A 17,757-nucleotide genomic window follows, 5' to 3' on the forward strand; every position below is an offset into this window, starting at 1 on the left:
AGGGAGGAAAGGAAGAAACAGGAGGAGAGAGAGAGGAGGGAGAATGAGGAGAGTCAGACACAAGAGCAGGAGGAGAGAAGAAGGAAACGGGAAAAGAGGAGACGGGAAAGGGAGGAGAGAGAGATAGAGGAGCTAGAGATGGGGAGACAGGAGGAGGGGGACAGTCAGGAAGAGCAGGAGAGAGCGGAGCTGATAGAGTGGATAAAGAGTAGAAGGAAATTGAGGTTGCAGAGGCAGGAAGAAAGGAGTAGAAAGTGGCAGGAGGAGAGGGAAAAGCGGGAGAGAGAGGAGCAGGAAGAAAGGGAGAGGCAGGAGCAGGAAGAGAGGGAGAGTCAGGAGCTGGTGGAGTCAGAACTGAGTAGAATTAAAGAGAGGAGAAGAAAGTGGATGGAAGAGAAGGAGAGAGAGGAGCAGGAAGAGAGGGAGAGGCAGGAGCAGGCAGAGAGGGAGTATCAGGAGCTGGTGGAGTCAGAACAGAGTAGAATTAAAGAGAGGAGAATAAAGTGGCTGGAAGAGATGGAGAGAGAGGAGCAGGAAGAGCGGAAGAGGGAGGAGCAGGCAGAGTGGGAGTATCAGGAGCTGGTGGAGTCAGAACTGAGTAGAATTAAAGAGAGGAGCAGGAAGTGGCTGGAAGAGAGGAAGAGAGAGGAGCAGGAAGAGATGGAAAGGCAGGAGCTGGCAGAGTGGGAGTATCAGGAGCTGGTGGAGTCAGAACTGAGTAGAATTAAAGAGAGGAGAATAAAGTGGCTGGAAGAAAGGGAGAGAGAGGAGCAGGAAGAGAGGGAGAGGCAGAAGCAGAAAGAGAGGGAGTTTCAGGAGCTGGTGGAGTCAGAACTGAGAAGAATTAAAGAGAGGAGAAGAAATTGGCTGGAAGAGACGGAGAGAGAGGAGCAGGAAGAGAGAGAGAGTCAGGAGCTGGTGGAGTCAGAACAGAGTAGAATTAAAGAGAGGAGAAGAAATTGGCTGGAAGAGATGGAGAGAGAGGAGCAGGAAGAGAGGGTGAGTCAGGAGCTGGTGGAGTCAGAACTGAGTAGAATTAAAGAGAGGAGAAGAAAGTGGCTGGAAGAGAAGAAGAGAGAGGAGCAGGAAGAGAGGGAGAGGCAGGAGCAGGCAGAGAGGGAGTATCAGAAGCTGGTGGAGTCAGAACAGAGTAGAATTAGAGAGAGGAGAATAAAGTGGCTGGAAGAGATGGAGAGAGAGGAGCAGGAAGAGCGGAAGAGGGAGGAGCAGGCAGAGTGGGAGTATCAGGAGCTGGTGGAGTCAGAACAGAGTAGAATTAAAGAAAGGAGAAGGAAGTGGCTGGAAGAGAGGAAGAGAGAGGAGCAGGAAGAGATGGAAAGGCAGGAGCTGGCAGAGTGGGAGTATCATGAGCTGGTGGAGTCAGAACTGAGTAGAATTAAAGAGAGGAGAAGAAAGTGGCTGGAAGAGAGGGAGAGAGAGGAGCAGGAAGAGAGGGAGAGGCAGAAGCAGGAAGAGAGGGACTATCAGGAGCTGGTGGAGTCAGAACAGAGTAGAATTAAAGAGAGGAGAATAAAGTGGCTGGAAGAGATGGAGAGAGAGGAGCAGGAAGAGAGAGAGAGGTGGGAGGAAGAAGAGAAGGACAGGCAGGAGCAGGAGGAGAGGGAAACAAGAGAAAAGCAAGATAGGGAGAGACAGGAGAGAACAGAGAAGAGAAGGCAGATACAAGAAAAGAGGAGACAGCAGTGGGATGAGAGTAAGAGGCAGGAACAGGAAAAGACGGCCAGACAGGAGGTGGTAAAGAGGGAGAAAAAAGAGAGGGATAGACAGGAGCAAGAAGAGAAGGACAGGCAGGAGGAGAGGGAGACAAGGGAAGAGCCAGATAGGGAGAGACAGGAGAGGACAGAGAAGAGAGGCCAGAAACAGCAGGGGGAGGAGAGTAAGAGACTCTCCTCCCCCTGCTGTCCCCTCTTTTCCTGTTTCAGGAAACAGGAAAGGAAGGACAGACAGAAGGAGGAAGAGAGGGAGAAACACAAGAGAGATAGACAGGAGCAGGAAGAGAAGGACAGGCAGGAGCAGGAGGAGAGGGAGACAAGGGAAAAGCAAGATAGGGAGAAACAGGAGAGGACAGAGAAGAGAGGCCAGAAACAGCAGGGGGAGGAGAGTAAGAGACTCTCCTCCACCTGCTATCCTCTCTTTTCCTGTTTCAGGAAACAGGATAAGAGGGACAGACAGGAGGGGGAAGAGAGGGAGAAACAAGAGAGAGATAGACAGGAGCAAGACGAGGATGGGCAGGAGCAGGAGGAGAGGGACAGACAAAGGCAGGAGGCGATAGAAGAGGAGGATCATGTAGACAGGCTGGTGCAGGAGGAAACAGAGAGATGGGAGCAGGAGGAGAGCGAGGCTAGTGAACAGGAGGAGAGGGAGATAAGAAAGAGGAAAAAGATAAGGAGGAGGAAGGAGGAAATGAGACAGGAAGAGAGGAATAGAAAGAAGGAGGAAGACAGGCAGAGACAGGAACAGGAGAAGTGGGTGACAAGGGAAAAGCCAGATAGGGAGAGACAGGAGTGGACAGAGACGACAAGGCAGAAACAGGAAAAGAGGAGACAGCAGGGGGAGGAGAGTAAGAGGCAGGAACAGGAAAAAAGGGCCAGACAGGAGGTGGAAGAGAGGGAGAAACAAGAGAGAGATAGACAGGAGCAAGAAGATAGGGATAGACAGGAACAGATTATAAGGGAGAGACAGGAGCAGGTCGTTAGGGAGAGAATGGAGAAATCTGAAGAATTTCCTCGGAAAAGGGGCTTCTTTTCCAGACTCAAGCTTAGCATGGAACACCAGAGGGACAAGATTGTCAAAGCCCTCTCCAAGAGCCACACCAAAGAGGAGGAGATAGATGAGAAGGATTTCGACAGTCTGGTGCAGGAGGATATAGTAGAGAGATGGGAGCAGGAGGAGATAGAAGAAGAGGAGGATTTAGACAGTCTTGTGCAGGAGGATATAGTAGAGAGATTTGAGCAGGAGGAGACAGAAGAAGAGGAGGATTTAGACAGACTGGTGCTGGAGGATATAGAGGGATGGGAGCAGGAGGAGATAGAAGAAGAGGAGGATTTAGACAGAGTGGTGCTGGAGGAAATAGAGGGATTGGAGCAGGAGGTGATAGAAAAAGAGGAGGATGTAGACAGACGGGTGCAGGAGGATATAGAGAGAAGGGAGCAGGGGGAGAAAGAGGCTAGGGAACAGGAGGAGATGGAGATAAGAAAGCAGAAACAGATAAGGGGGAGGCAGGAGGCAGAAGAGAGGGAGAAACAAGAGAGAGATAGACAGGAGCAAGAAGAGAAGGATAGACAGGAACAGATTAGAAGGGAGAGACAGGAGCAGGTCGTTAGGGAGAGAATGGAGAAATCTGAAGAATTTCCTCGGAAAAGGGGCTTCTTTTCCAGACTCAAGCTTAGCATGGAACACCAGAGGGACAAGATTGTCAAAGCCCTCTCCAAGAGCCACACCAAAGAGGAGGAGATAGATGAGAAGGATTTCGACAGTCTGGTGCAGGAGGATATAGTAGAGAGATGGGAGCAGGAGGAGATAGAAGAAGAGGAGGATTTAGACAGTCTTGTGCAGGAGGATATAGTAGAGAGATTTGAGCAGGAGGAGACAGAAGAAGAGGAGGATTTAGACAGACTGGTGCTGGAGGATATAGAGGGATGGGAGCAGGAGGAGATAGAAGAAGAGGAGGATTTAGACAGACTGGTGCTGGAGGAAATAGAGGGATTGGAGCAGGAGGTGATAGAAAAAGAGGAGGATGTAGACAGACTGGTGCAGGAGGATATAGAGAGAAGGGAGCAGGAGGAGAAAGAGGCTAGGGAACAGGAGGAGATGGAGATAAGAAAGCAGAAACAGATAAGGGGGAGGCAGGAGGCAGAAGAGAGGGAGAAACAAGAGAGAGATAGACAGGAGCAAGAAGAGAAGGATAGACAGGAACAGATTATAAGGGAGAGACAGGAGCAGGTCGTTAGGGAGAGAATGGAGAAATCTGAAGAATTTCCTCGGAAAAGAGGCTTCTTTTCCAGACTCAAGCTTAGCATGGAACACCAGAGGGACAAGATTGTCAAAGCCCTCTCCAAGAGCAACACCAAAGAGGAGGAGATAGATGAGAAGGATTTCGACAGTCTGGTGCAGGAGGATATAGTAGAGAGATGGGAGCAGGAGGAGATAGAAGAAGAGGAGGATTTAGACAGTCTTGTGCAGGAGGATATAGTAGAGAGATTTGAGCAGGAGGAGACAGAAGAAGATGAGGATTTAGACAGACAGGTGCTGGAGGATATAGAGGGATGGGAGCAGGAGGAGATAGAAGAAGAGGAGGATTTAGACAGACTGGTGCTGGAGGAAATAGAGGGATTGGAGCAGGAGGTGATAGAAAAAGAGGAGGATGTAGACAGACTGGTGCAGGAGGATATAGAGAGAAGGGAGCAGGAGGAGAAAGAGGCTAGGGAACAGGAGGAGAGGGAGATAAGAAAGAGGAAACAGATAAGGGGGAGGCAGGAGGAAATGAGACAGGAAGAGAGGGAAAGACAGGAGCAGGAAGACAGGCAGAGACAGAAACAGGAGGAGAGGGAGACAAGGGACAAGTAAGACAGGGAGAACCAGGAGAGGACAGAGAAGAGAGGACAGAAACAGGAAAAGAGGAGACAGCAGGGGGAGGAAAGTAAGAGGCAGGAACAGGAGAAGAGGGCCAGACAGGAGGTGGAAGAGAGGGAGAAACAAGAGAGAGATAGACAGGAGCAAGAAGATAGGGATAGACAGGAACAGATTAGAAGGGAGAGACAGGAGCAGGGCGTTAGGGAGAGAATGGAGAAATCTGAAGAATTTCCTCGGAAAAGGGGCTTCTTTTCCAGACTCAAGCTTAGCATGGAACACCAGAGGGACAAGATTGTCAAAGCCCTCTCCAAGAGCCACACCAAAGAGGAGGAGATAGATGAGAAGGATTTCGACAGTCTGGTGCAGGAGGATATAGTAGAGAGATGGGAGCAGGAGGAGATAGAAGAAGAGGAGGATTTAGACAGACTGGTGCTGGAGGATATAGTAGAGAGATTTGAGCAGGAGGAGACAGAAGAAGAGGAGGATTTAGACAGACTGGTGCTGGAGGATAGAGAGGGATGGGAGCAGGAGGAGATAGAAGAAGAGGAGGATTTAGACAGAGTGGTGCTGGAGGAAATAGAGGGATTGGAGCAGGAGGTGATAGAAAAAGAGGAGGATGTAGACAGACTGGTGCAGGAGGATATAGAGAGAAGGGAGCAGGAGGAGAAAGAGGCTAGGGAACAGGAGGAGAGGGAGATAAGAAAGAGGAAACAGATAAGGGGGAGGCAGGAGGAAATGAGACAGGAAGAGAGGGAAAGACAGGAGCAGGAAGACAGGCAGAGACAGAAACAGGAGGAGAGGGAGACAAGGGACAAGTAAGACAGGGAGAACCAGGAGAGGACAGAGAAGAGAGGACAGAAACAGGAAAAGAGGAGACAGCAGGGGGAGGAAAGTAAGAGGCAGGAACAGGAGAAGAGCGCCAGACAGGAGGTGGAAGAGAGGGAGAAACAAGAGAGAGATAGACAGGAGCAAGAAGATAGGAATAGACAGGAACAGATTAGAAGGGAGAGACAGGAGCAGGTCGTTAGGGAGAGAATGGAGAAATCTGAAGAATTTCCTCGGAAAAGGGGCTTCTTTTCCAGACTCAAGCTTAGCATGGAACACCAGAGGGACAAGATTGTCAAAGCCCTCTCCAAGAGCAACACCAAAGAGGAGGAGATAGATGAGAAGGATTTCGACAGTCTGGTGCAGGAGGATATAATGGAGAGAGGGGAGCAGGAGGAGATAGAAGAAGAGGAGGATTTAGACAGTCTGGTGCAGGAGGATATAGTAGAGAGATGGGAGCAGGAGGAGATAGAAGAAGAGGAGGATTTAGAGAGTCTGGTGCAGGAGGATATAGTGGAGAGATTTGAGCAGGAGGAGATAGAAGAAGAGGAGGATTTAGACAGAGTGGTGATGGAGGAAATAGAGGGATTGGAGCAGGAGGTGATAGAAAAAGAGGAGGATGTAGACAGACTGGTGCAGGAGGATATAGAGAGAAGGGAGCAGGAGGAGAAAGAGGCTAGGGAACAGGAGGAGAGGGAGATAAGAAAGAGGAAACAGATAAGGGGGAGGCAGGAGGAAATGAGACAGGAAGAGAGGGAAAGACAGGAGCAGGAAGACAGGCAGAGACAGAAACAGGAGGAGAGGGAGACAAGGGACAAGTAAGACAGGGAGAACCAGGAGAGGACAGAGAAGAGAGGACAGAAACAGGAAAAGAGGAGACAGCAGGGGGAGGAAAGTAAGAGGCAGGAACAGGAGAAGAGGGCCAGAGAGGAGGTGGAAGAGAGGGAGAAACAAGAGAGAGATAGACAGGAGCAAGAAGATAGGGATAGACAGGAACAGATTAGAAGGGAGAGACAGGAGCAGGTCGTTAGGGAGAGAATGGAGAAATCTGAAGAATTTCCTCGGAAAAGGGGCTTCTTTTCCAGACTCAAGCTTAGCATGGAACACCAGAGGGACAAGATTGTCAAAGCCCTCTCCAAGAGCCACACCAAAGAGGAGGAGATAGATGAGAAGGATTTCGACAGTCTGGTGCAGGAGGATATAGTAGAGAGATGGGAGCAGGAGGAGATAGAAGAAGAGGAGGATTTAGACAGTCTTGTGCAGGAGGATATAGTAGAGAGATTTGAGCAGGAGGAGACAGAAGAAGAGGAGGATTTAGACAGACTGGTGCTGGAGGATATAGTAGAGTGATTTGAGCAGGAGGAGACAGAAGAAGAGGAGGATTTAGACAGACTGGTGCTGGAGGATATAGAGGGATGGGAGCAGGAGGAGATAGAAGAAGAGGAGGATTTAGACAGAGTGGTGCTGGAGGAAATAGAGGGATTGGAGCAGGAGGTGATAGAAAAAGAGGAGGATGTAGACAGACTGGTGCAGGAGGATATAAAGAGAAGGGAGCAGGAGGAGAAAGAGGCTAGGGAACAGGAGGAGAGGGAGATAAGAAAGAGGAAACAGATAAGGGAGAGTCAGGAGGAAATGAGACAGGAAGAGAGGGAAAGACAGGAGCAGGAAGACAGGCAGAGACAGAAACAGGAGGAGAGGGAGACAAGGGACAAGTAAGACAGGGAGAACCAGGAGAGGACAGGGAAGAGAGGACAGCAACAGGAAAAGAGGAGACAGCAGGGGGAGGAAAGTAAGAGGCAGGAACAGGAGAAGAGGGCCAGACAGGAGGTGGAAGAGAGGGAGAAACAAGAGAGAGATAGACAGGAGCAAGAAGATAGGAATAGACAGGAACAGATTAGAAGGGAGAGACAGGAGCAGGTCGTTAGGGAGAGAATGGAGAAATCTGAAGAATTTCCTCGGAAAAGGGGCTTCTTTTCCAGACTCAAGCTTAGCATGGAACACCAGAGGGACAAGATTGTCAAAGCCCTCTCCAAGAGCAACACCAAAGAGGAGGAGATAGATAAGAAGGATTTCGACAGTCTGGTGCAGGAGGATATAATGGAGAGAGGGGAGCAGGAAGAGATAGAAGAAGAGGAGGATTTAGACAGTCTGGTGCAGGAGGATATAGTAGAGAGATGGGAGCAGGAGGAGATAGAAGAAGAGGAGGATTTAGAGAGTCTGGTGCAGGAGGATGTGGAGAGATTTGAGCAGGAGGAGATAGAAGAAGAGGAGGAATTAGATGAACTGGTGCTGGAGGATATAGAGGGATTGGAGCAGGAGGTGATAGAAAAAGAGGAGGATGTAGACAGACTGGTGCAGGAGGATATAGAGAGAAGGGAGCAGGAGGAGAAAGAGGCTAGGGAACAGGAGGAGAGGGAGATAAGAAAGAGGAAACAGATAAGGGGGAGGCAGGAGGAAATGAGACAGGAAGAGAGGGAAAGACAGGAGCAGGAAGACAGGCAGAGACAGAAACAGGAGGAGAGGGAGACAAGGGACAAGTAAGACAGGGAGAACCAGGAGAGGACAGAGAAGAGAGGACAGAAACAGGAAAAGAGGAGACAGCAGGGGGAGGAAAGTAAGAGGCAGGAACAGGAGAAGAGGGCCAGACAGGAGGTGGAAGAGAGGGAGAAACAAGAGAGAGATAGACAGGAGCAAGAAGATAGGAATAGACAGGAACAGATTAGAAGGGAGAGACAGGAGCAGGTCGTTAGGGAGAGAATGGAGAAATCTGAAGAATTTCCTCGGAAAAGGGGCTTCTTTTCCAGACTCAAGCTTAGCATGGAACACCAGAGGGACAAGATTGTCAAAGCCCTCTCCAAGAGCCACACCAAAGAGGAGGAGATAGATGAGAAGGATTTCGACAGTCTGGTGCAGGAGGATATAGTAGAGAGATGGGAGCAGGAGGAGATAGAAGAAGAGGAGGATTTAGAGAGTCTGGTGCAGGAGGATATAGTGGAGAGATTTGAGCAGGAGGAGATAGAAGAAGAGGAGGAATTAGATGAACTGGTGCTGGAGGATATAGAGGGATGGGAGCAGGAGGAGACAGAAGAAGAGGAGGATGTAGACAGAGTGGTGCAGGAGGATATAGAGAGAAGGGAACAGGAGGAGAAAGAGGCTAGGGAACAGGAGGAGATGGAGATAAGAAAGCAGAAACAGATAAGGGGGAGGCAGGAGACAGAAGAGAGGGAGAAACAAGAGAGAGATAGACAGGAGCAAGAAGAGAAAGATAGACAGGAACAGATTAGAAGGGAGAGACAGGAGCAGGTCGTTAGGGAGAGAATGGAGAAATCTGAAGAATTTCCTCGGAAAAGGGGCTTCTTTTCCAGACTCAAGCTTAGCATGGAACACCAGAGGGACAAGATTGTCAAAGCCCTCTCCAAGAGCCACACCAAAGAGGAGGAGATAGATGAGAAGGATTTCGACAGTCTGGTGCAGGAGGATATAGTAGAGAGATGGGAGCAGGAGGAGATAGAAGAAGAGGAGGATTTAGACAGTCTTGTGCAGGAGGATATAGTAGAGAGATTTGAGCAGGAGGAGACAGAAGAAGAGGAGGATTTAGACAGACTGGTGCTGGAGGATATAGAGGGATGGGAGCAGGAGGAGATAGAAGAAGAGGAGGATTTAGAGAGTCTGGTGCAGGAGGATATAGTGGAGAGATTTGAGCAGGAGGAGATAGAAGAAGAGGAGGAATTAGATGAACTGGTGCTGGAGGATATAGAGGGATGGGAGCAGGAGGAGAAAGAGGCTAGGGAACAGGAGGAGAGGGAGATAAGAAAGAGGAAACAGATAAGGGGGAGGCAGGAGGAAATGAGACAGGAAGAGAGGGAAAGACAGGAGCAGGAAGACAGGCAGAGACAGGAACAGGAGGAGAGGGAGACAAGGGACAAGTAAGACAGGGAGAACCAGGAGAGGACAGAGAAGAGAGGACAGAAACAGGAAAAGAGGAGACAGCAGGGGGAGGAAAGTAGGAGGCAGGAACAGGAGAAGACGGCCAGACAGGAGGTGGAAGAGAGGGAGAAACAAGAGAGAGATAGACAGGAGCAAGAAGATAGGGATAGACAGGAACAGATTAGAAGGGAGAGACAGGAGCAGGTCGTTAGGGAGAGAATGGAGAAATCTGAAGAATTTCCTCGGAAAAGGGGCTTCTTTTCTAGACTCAAGCTTAGCATGGAACACCAGAGGGACAAGATTGTCAAAGCCCTCTCCAAGAGCCACACCAAAGAGGAGGAGATAGATGAGAAGGATTTCGACAGTCTGGTGCAGGAGGATATAATAGAGAGAGGAGAGCAGGAAGAGATATAAGAAGATGAAGAATTTTGACAGTCTGGTGCAGGAGGATATAGTAGAGAGATGGGAGCAGGAGGAGATAGAAGAAGAGGAGGATTTAGACAGAGTGGTGCTGGAGGAAATAGAGGGATTGGAGCAGGAGGTGATAGAAAAAGAGGAGGATGTAGACAGACTGGTGCAGGAGGATATAGAGAGAAGGGAGCAGGAGGAGAAAGAGGCTAGGGAACAGGAGGAGAGGGAGATAAGAAAGAGGAATACAGATAAGGGAGAGGCAGGAGGAAATGAGACAGGAAGAGAGGGAAAGACAGGAGCAGGAAGACAGGCAGAGACAGAAACAGGAGGAGAGGGAGACAAGGGACAAGTAAGACAGGGAGAACCAGGAGAGGACAGAGAAGAGAGGACAGAAACAGGAAAAGAGGAGACAGCAGGGGGAGGAAAGTAAGAGGCAGGAACAGGAGAAGAGGGCCAGACAGGAGGTGGAAGAGAGGGAGAAACAAGAGAGAGATAGACAGGAGCAAGAAGATAGGAATAGACAGGAACAGATTAGAAGGGAGAGACAGGAGCAGGTCGTTAGGGAGAGAATGGAGAAATCTGAAGAATTTCCTCGGAAAAGGGGCTTCTTTTCCAGACTCAAGCTTAGCATGGAACACCAGAGGGACAAGATTGTCAAAGCCCTCTCCAAGAGCAACACCAAAGAGGAGGAGATAGATGAGAAGGATTTCGACAGTCTGGTGCAGGAGGATATAATGGAGAGAGGGGAGCAGGAAGAGATAGAAGAAGAGGAGGATTTAGACAGTCTGGTGCAGGAGGATATAGTAGAGAGATGGGAGCAGGAGGAGATAGAAGAAGAGGAGGATTTAGATGAACTGGTGCTGGAGGATATAGAGGGATGGGAGCAGGAGGAGACAGAAGAAGAGGAGGATTTAGACAGAGTGGTGCTGGAGGAAATAGAGGGATGGGAGCAGGAGGAGATAGAAGAAGAGGAGGATTTAGATAGAGTGGTGCTGGAGGATATAGAGAGAAGGGAGCAGGAGGAGATAGAAGAAGAGGGTTTAGAATAACTAAACTAAACAAAGTCAGGATCATGACAGTAAATTTGAACACAGGGAGGCACAAGGATTTACAAACACACTAGAACAATACAAGAAATGAAGAATCACAAAAGGTCATCAAGTAAACACTGAAACATGATACAACATAATATATACAGCACAAACTACACAGAAACACAAGGGCTATGGAAAGAACTAATAAACTGAAAACCTTAATACAAAATCAAATTAGAAACATCGAAATCACAGAATTAACCAAGGAAAACACTAGAGAAACTCAGGAACAAAATAAATCAAACTATGAATCATGACAGTTTAGTTTTGCACATACACAACCACACAAAGGACAACAAAAGAAAGAACACACACACATAAAATAAAATACAAAAAATTATGAATGAATATTAAAAAGATAAAGTCTCTTGAAATCAAAATATTAGGTATTATTGTAAAACATATAATGTAGTGTAAAATAAAGTTCATTTCAATGAGTGGGGATGGTGCTCGGTTCAGATGATTAGATATGAGTTTAAAATAAATTCTATTAAACTTTCAAAATACCAATCTAAAATATATTTATGAATCATTATTTTAGTGTTATTTTACAAAATGTAAAAACAAAACTTATACATTTTAATCTGGATAAAGATGTCTGTAATTTAGAAATAAGAGTTGCCAAAAATCAAGAGTTTAGTTACACACACAACAGATAACACAGAAATTAAAAGAGCAAAAATTATATATAGTTCGTAATTAAAGATTTTAAACAGCACCTAAAATATTAAATGTAGTGTTGAATAAAGTTTAGAAGAATTAGTTTTGGGATTTAAAAAGTAACAAAACATACATTTTCATTACAAGTTTTTTTTATTTAGAATAATATAGTCGCGACAAATCAAATGTTTACTTACACAAATGAAATCCCCACAAAAAAAAGGAGAAAAATATACATTAGTTGCAATCAAAGACATCAGACAGATCCTGAATAATGAACATAGTTTAGAATAAAGTTTATTTGACCTCCGATGAGGGGGGGTGGTGGCGGGTATAGTAAACAAGTTAGAGTGAAATAAAAATGACCAAAATTGAACCTGTTTATTGTAATAAATACTTTAGCTTAGAAAAATGTTGATAGAAATTATGAGCAGAAATACTTGTAATTGATAATTTGGGAAAAATAGTTTTAGGAAAATAGTAATATAACTTGTACATTTTTTTAAAATAATGAAATAAATATTTGAAATAACAGAGTAGATGACACTTTAGGGTTCAGTTACACATATAAAACAATCACAGAATAGGAGTGAGAAAAATTGATTTCTTAGAATTGAACTGTTAGATTATAACAATTATGATTTTGAAAAAAAATGATCAAACCAAGCAAAATCCAAATATAAGTATATAATAATATATTTATTGGTCACAATTTTAAAATAGAGGTATTAGACAGCACCTAAAATTTAAAATGTATTGTAAAATAAAGTTTTTTTGTCCTCCAATGAGGGGTGGTGGTGGGTTTAGATGATCAGATATGAGATTTAAATAAAATCAGTTGAACTTTCAAAATACCAGTCTAAAATATATGTATGAATTATTATTTTAATAAAATTTTATAAAATGTAAAAACATTAAATAGTTTCAGGATTTTAAAAGAAACAAAACTTATACATTTTAATCAGGATAAAGTTGTCTATAATTTAGAAATAAGAGTTGCCAAAAATCAAAAGTTTAGATAGCAAAGAAATTAAAAGAGCAACAATTAAATATAGTTCATAATTAAAGATTTTAAACAGCACCTATAATATTAAATGTAGTGTTGAATAAAGTTTATTTGTCATCCAATGAGGAGTGGTGGTGGCGAATTTAGATCATAACCAATTGGAAGAATTTATCAAATTTAGCAAAACACCAATATAAAATATATTTTCTATATATTATATTATTTGAATAAAATATTCTAAAGTATAAATATTAATACTGCTGATTAACAGTTTGGAAAGAAGAATTAGTTTTGGGATTTAAAAAGTAACAAAACATACATTTTCATTACAAGTTTTTTATTTTGAATAATATAGTCGCCAGAAATCCAAGGTTTACTTACACAAATGAAATCCCCATAAAAAAAGAGAAATATATATATTAGTTGCAATCAAAGACATCAGACAGCTGCTGAAAAATGAACATAGTTTAGAATAAAGTTTATTTGACCTCCAATGAGGGGGGGTGGTGGTGGGTATAGTAAACAAGTTAGAGTGAAATAAAAATGACCAAAATTGAACCTGTTTTTTGTAATAAATACTTTAGCTTAGAAAAGTGTCGATACAAATTATGAGCAGAAATACTTGTAATTGATAATTTGGAAAAAATAGTTTTAGGAACAAAAGTAGCATAACTTAATTTTATTGAACCAAATTAAATAATAATTAAATAAAATGGCCATTTTTTTTTCATAATAAATACTTAAGCTTAGGAAAAAAAAGGTTAGACATTATGGAGAGAAACACTGCTAAGTAATTATTAAGGGAAAATAGTTCTAGGATTTAAAATGTAAAATAACATGCATTTTATTAAAATAATGTTTCATATATATTTTTTTAATAACAGCTTAGACAAAACTCAAGGGTTCAGTCACCAAAATAAAACAGTCACAAAATAGGAGAGAAAAGTTAAAAGAAAAAAAAAGTATATATTTAACTTGCAATCAAAGACATCAGACAGGTCCTGAATAATGAACATAGTTTAGAATAAAGTTTATTTGACAGGTCCTTGACAGCTGCTGAAAAATGAACATAGTTTAGAATAAAGTTTATTTGACCTCCGATGAGGGGGGGTGGTGGCGGGTAATGTAAACAAGTTAGAGTGAAATAAAAATGACCAAAATTGAACCTGTTTTTTGTAATAAATACTTTAGCTTAGAAAAATGTCGATAGAAATTATGAGCAGAAATACTTGTAATTGATAATTTGGAAAAAATAGTTTTAGGAACAAAAGTAACATAACTTAATTTTATTGAACCAAATTAAATAATAATTAAATAAAATGGCCATTGTTTTTCATAATAAATACTTAAGCTTAGGAAAAAAAAGGTTAGACATTATTGAGAGAAACACTGCTAAGTAATTATTAAGGGAAAATAGTTCTAGGATTTAAAATGTAAAATAACATGCATTTTATTAAAATAATGTTTCATATATTTTTTTTTAATAACAGCTTAGACAAAACTCAAGGGTTCAGTCACCAAAATAAAACAGTCACAAAATAGGAGAGAAAAGTTAAAAGAAAAAAAAAGTATATATTTAACTTGCAATCAAAGACATCAGACAGGTCCTGAATAATGAACATAGTTTAGAATAAAGTTTATTTGACCTCCGATGAGGGGGGGTGGTGGCGGGTTTAGATTAATACAAATAAGACTGAAATAAAAATAACCAATAAAAGGCATTTATCATAATATACTCAAGCTTAGAAAAATATCAAGAGAAATTATGAACAGAAATACTGATAATTGATAATATGGGGGAAACATTGTTTAAGGATTTAAAAAGTAACAACTTGTACATAATTTGAGAATAATGTTTAATATATTTTTGAAATAACAGCTTAGACGACACTCAAGGGTTTAGTTACACAACAAGATAGCACAGAAATTAAAAAAAGGAAAATATAGATAGCTTGAAATTAAAGATATTTAACAGCCTCTAAAATATTAAATGTAGTGTAGAATAAAGTTTATTTGTCCTCCGATGATAGGGGGTAGTGATGGGTTTAGATTATAACAAGTTAGATTTAAAAAAAATGACTAATGTTTATCATAATAAAAACTTAAGCTTAGAAATAGAACAGTAGACATTATGGAGAGGAATACTGCTAAGTAAACATTAAGAAAAACATAGTTTTAGGATTTAAAATGTAACATAACATACATTTTTATGAAAATAATGTTTTTATATTTTTGAAATAAAAGCTTAGACAAAGCTCAAGGGTTCAGTCACACATATAAAACAGTCACAAAATAGGAGAGAAAAAGTAAATTGCTTAAAATGCAAGATTTTAGATGGCTTTCAAAAAATTCAATATTGTTAAGAATAAAATTTATTTGGCCTCAAATGATGGGTGGCAGTGGCAGGTTTAGATAATAACATATTAGATTGAAAGAATCTGTCCAATTTAGCAAAACACCAATATAAGATATATTTTCTATATATTTTATATAGGTATTTGAATAAATTATAAAATGTAAAAATTAATACTGCTGATTAACAACTTGGAGAGAAAAAATAGTTTTAAGGATTTAAAAAGTAATAAAACATACACTTTCAGTACAAGTTTTTAATATTTTACATAATATAGTAGCCAAAAATCAAAGGTAATTACACAGATGAAACAACAAAAAAGAACAACAACAAAACAAAAGAGCAACAACAACAAAAGCAAAAAAGAGCAACAACAACAAAAGAGATCGACAATACCGTCTTCCCGTGTGCTCACGGCAAGCTGCACCCAGACAAGATGGGAGACGCTGAGTTTCTCTGCAAGCTGCTCAGCTCCTTTATGATGGCTACGGGGGAGCACCGAGACTGGCTGGTGAGTGGAATGAAGAGTCTGTTCTGATCACAGCTCATCCTGCAGCTCTAAGGAAGTTGCTTTGAAATCAGCAGTAACACATAGATACTACAATGATCATTGTATTTTTTATAACACTCAAAATTACATTTTTTGAACATGTTACTAACTGAGCATAGCATCAAGACTTCGTTGTACCTGTAATAATGCTTATTTAATGTTCTGAATGCAATGATGGCACTTGCTGAGTGTGTGAATTACATTGAAACAAACATACTCTGGACCAGTGTTCATTTTGTCGACTAAAACTATGATCAAAGAGACTCACACAAGGTGCACACTGGAACAAGAAAGACGGAGATCACGCCGAACGAGTACGATCGAGGGTTAAGGACTTTGAAAGACCGCAAGTATAAAACATACAAACGAAAAAGACTGAGGTATATGAGGATTTTTTATTCCGCTTTTCATTTACTTCAACACTGACTAGTAATATTATGTTACAAATCTTCACATATACATTAAACACACACCTGAGTCTCCAGCTGCTGCTGCTGACCCACACAGATACACTACACATACACAGGCAAATACACACACCCCTCCTCACCACTGATGATCATTTAACTATCAATACGAACACTCCAACTCACCTTTACTTCACATGAACATGCAGATAAATATGGGGATTTATCTTATTTTTATGATTAATTAGTGACTGTTACATTTTAAATCCCATGGTAAATAAAACAATAATGACCGGGAAGAAAAGAAAAGAGATTGAATGATTGGCTCAAAGATAAAGGACGGTTTGCTGTTTGCAAAAAGGGAGCCCCTACATGATGTGGGACTGATTCTCCACCTGTACAGAAAGGGTTTTGTGAAGGTAATAGGGCAGTGTAAGTCCCTGAAGTTGGAAGTCATTTATGTAACAGTTCTAAACGTGATTATTGTTCTTGTTTCTCTTATAGTTCTCCTTTTTATGTTGATGTTGCCAGTACAGTTAAACTTACCTTAGTAATGGAGTTTAATAACTTTAGAGTAGTTTCCTGGGATGTAAATGGTTTGAACAATCCAGTGAAAAGGAGTAGGGTCATGTCAAAAATGAGAAGGGAAAAAAACCAAATCATATTTCTACAGGAAATGCACTTATCCCAAATAGAGCATGAGAAATTAAAAAGATTTGGATATAAGAACACATTTATAGTTTCTTCAAGACAGGTCATAAAAGAGGGGTCGCTATATTAATTCATAATTCAGTTAATTTTGAACTTGTTAGGGAGATCGGGGACAGTGATGGCAGATATATTTTAGTACAGGGCAAGTTGGAGAATAAATTGATCACCTTGTTTTGTGTTTACCTGCCTCCACAAAGTGATCTCAAAGTTATGAAGAAGATTTTGGAACTGATGGTTTCAGAAACACAAGGAATATTATTATGTGCAGGAGACTTAAATACAATAATAAACAGAAAACTGGATACAACTAATAACAAGAGGACTGTGTCCCCTTTGACAAAATTACTGAGGAAGGGACTGAAGGAAAATGGACTATTTGATGTTTGGAGGGACTTACATCCTTTAGATAAATGTTACACCTTTTACTCAGCCCCCCATGCAGTATATTCTAGAATAGATCATGTCTTCATGTTTCAAAATGACAGACACAGGATCCTCAGTTGTGATATTGGAACCAGGGACATTTCAGATCATTCACCAATTTTCCTAAAGTTACATTTAGATAACAGGCCAAAGAAAACCACTTGAAGATTAAATACCAGTCTATTGAACAATAAAACAGTTATACAACAAATAAAAAAGGAAATTCAGGCCTTTTTGGAATTCAATGATAATGGTGAAACTAATCCAAACATACTGTGGGACAACCTAAAGGCAGTAATGAGAGGGAAATTTATTTCTCTTAGTACAGCAATGAAAAGAACAAAGGAAGAAAAACTTAAAGAACTCGAAAATAAACTAAAAGAATAGTGAAGATAAGAACCCTGTAACAATGCTTAAAATTCAAGAAACAAGAACCCAAATTTTGGATATATATAAGGAAGATATCGAGAAAAAATATAAATTTCTTAAACAGTCTTATTATGAGGTAGGTCCAAAAGCTACTATACTATTGGCTAAAAAAATTCGTAAAAAGCAGGTGTCACAGTCAGTGTTTAAAGTAGAGGACCCTAAAACAGGGAAACTATACAGTGACTTAGATGAGATAGACACTGCATTTCAAACATACTATCAGGCACTTTATTCACAACCAAAACAAGGATGTAAGGAAAAGATAAAATTATTCTTGAATTCATTAGACCTTCCTACAATTGGAGAACAGCAAAACAAATGCATTACAGCACAAATTACAATGAAAGAATTAGAGACAGCATTAAAAA

General features: G+C 41.8%; 1 pseudogene; it reads left to right on the forward strand.

The window, feature by feature from the left end:
• The first annotated feature begins 516 nt into the window (after window positions 1-516).
• LOC121522576 lies at window positions 517-7,134 on the forward strand (annotated as a pseudogene).
• Window positions 7,135-17,757: the final 10,623 nt, after the last annotated feature.

This window comes from Cheilinus undulatus, linkage group 15 (genome assembly GCF_018320785.1).
Source record: "Cheilinus undulatus linkage group 15, ASM1832078v1, whole genome shotgun sequence".
NCBI lineage: Eukaryota > Metazoa > Chordata > Actinopteri > Labriformes > Labridae > Cheilinus > Cheilinus undulatus.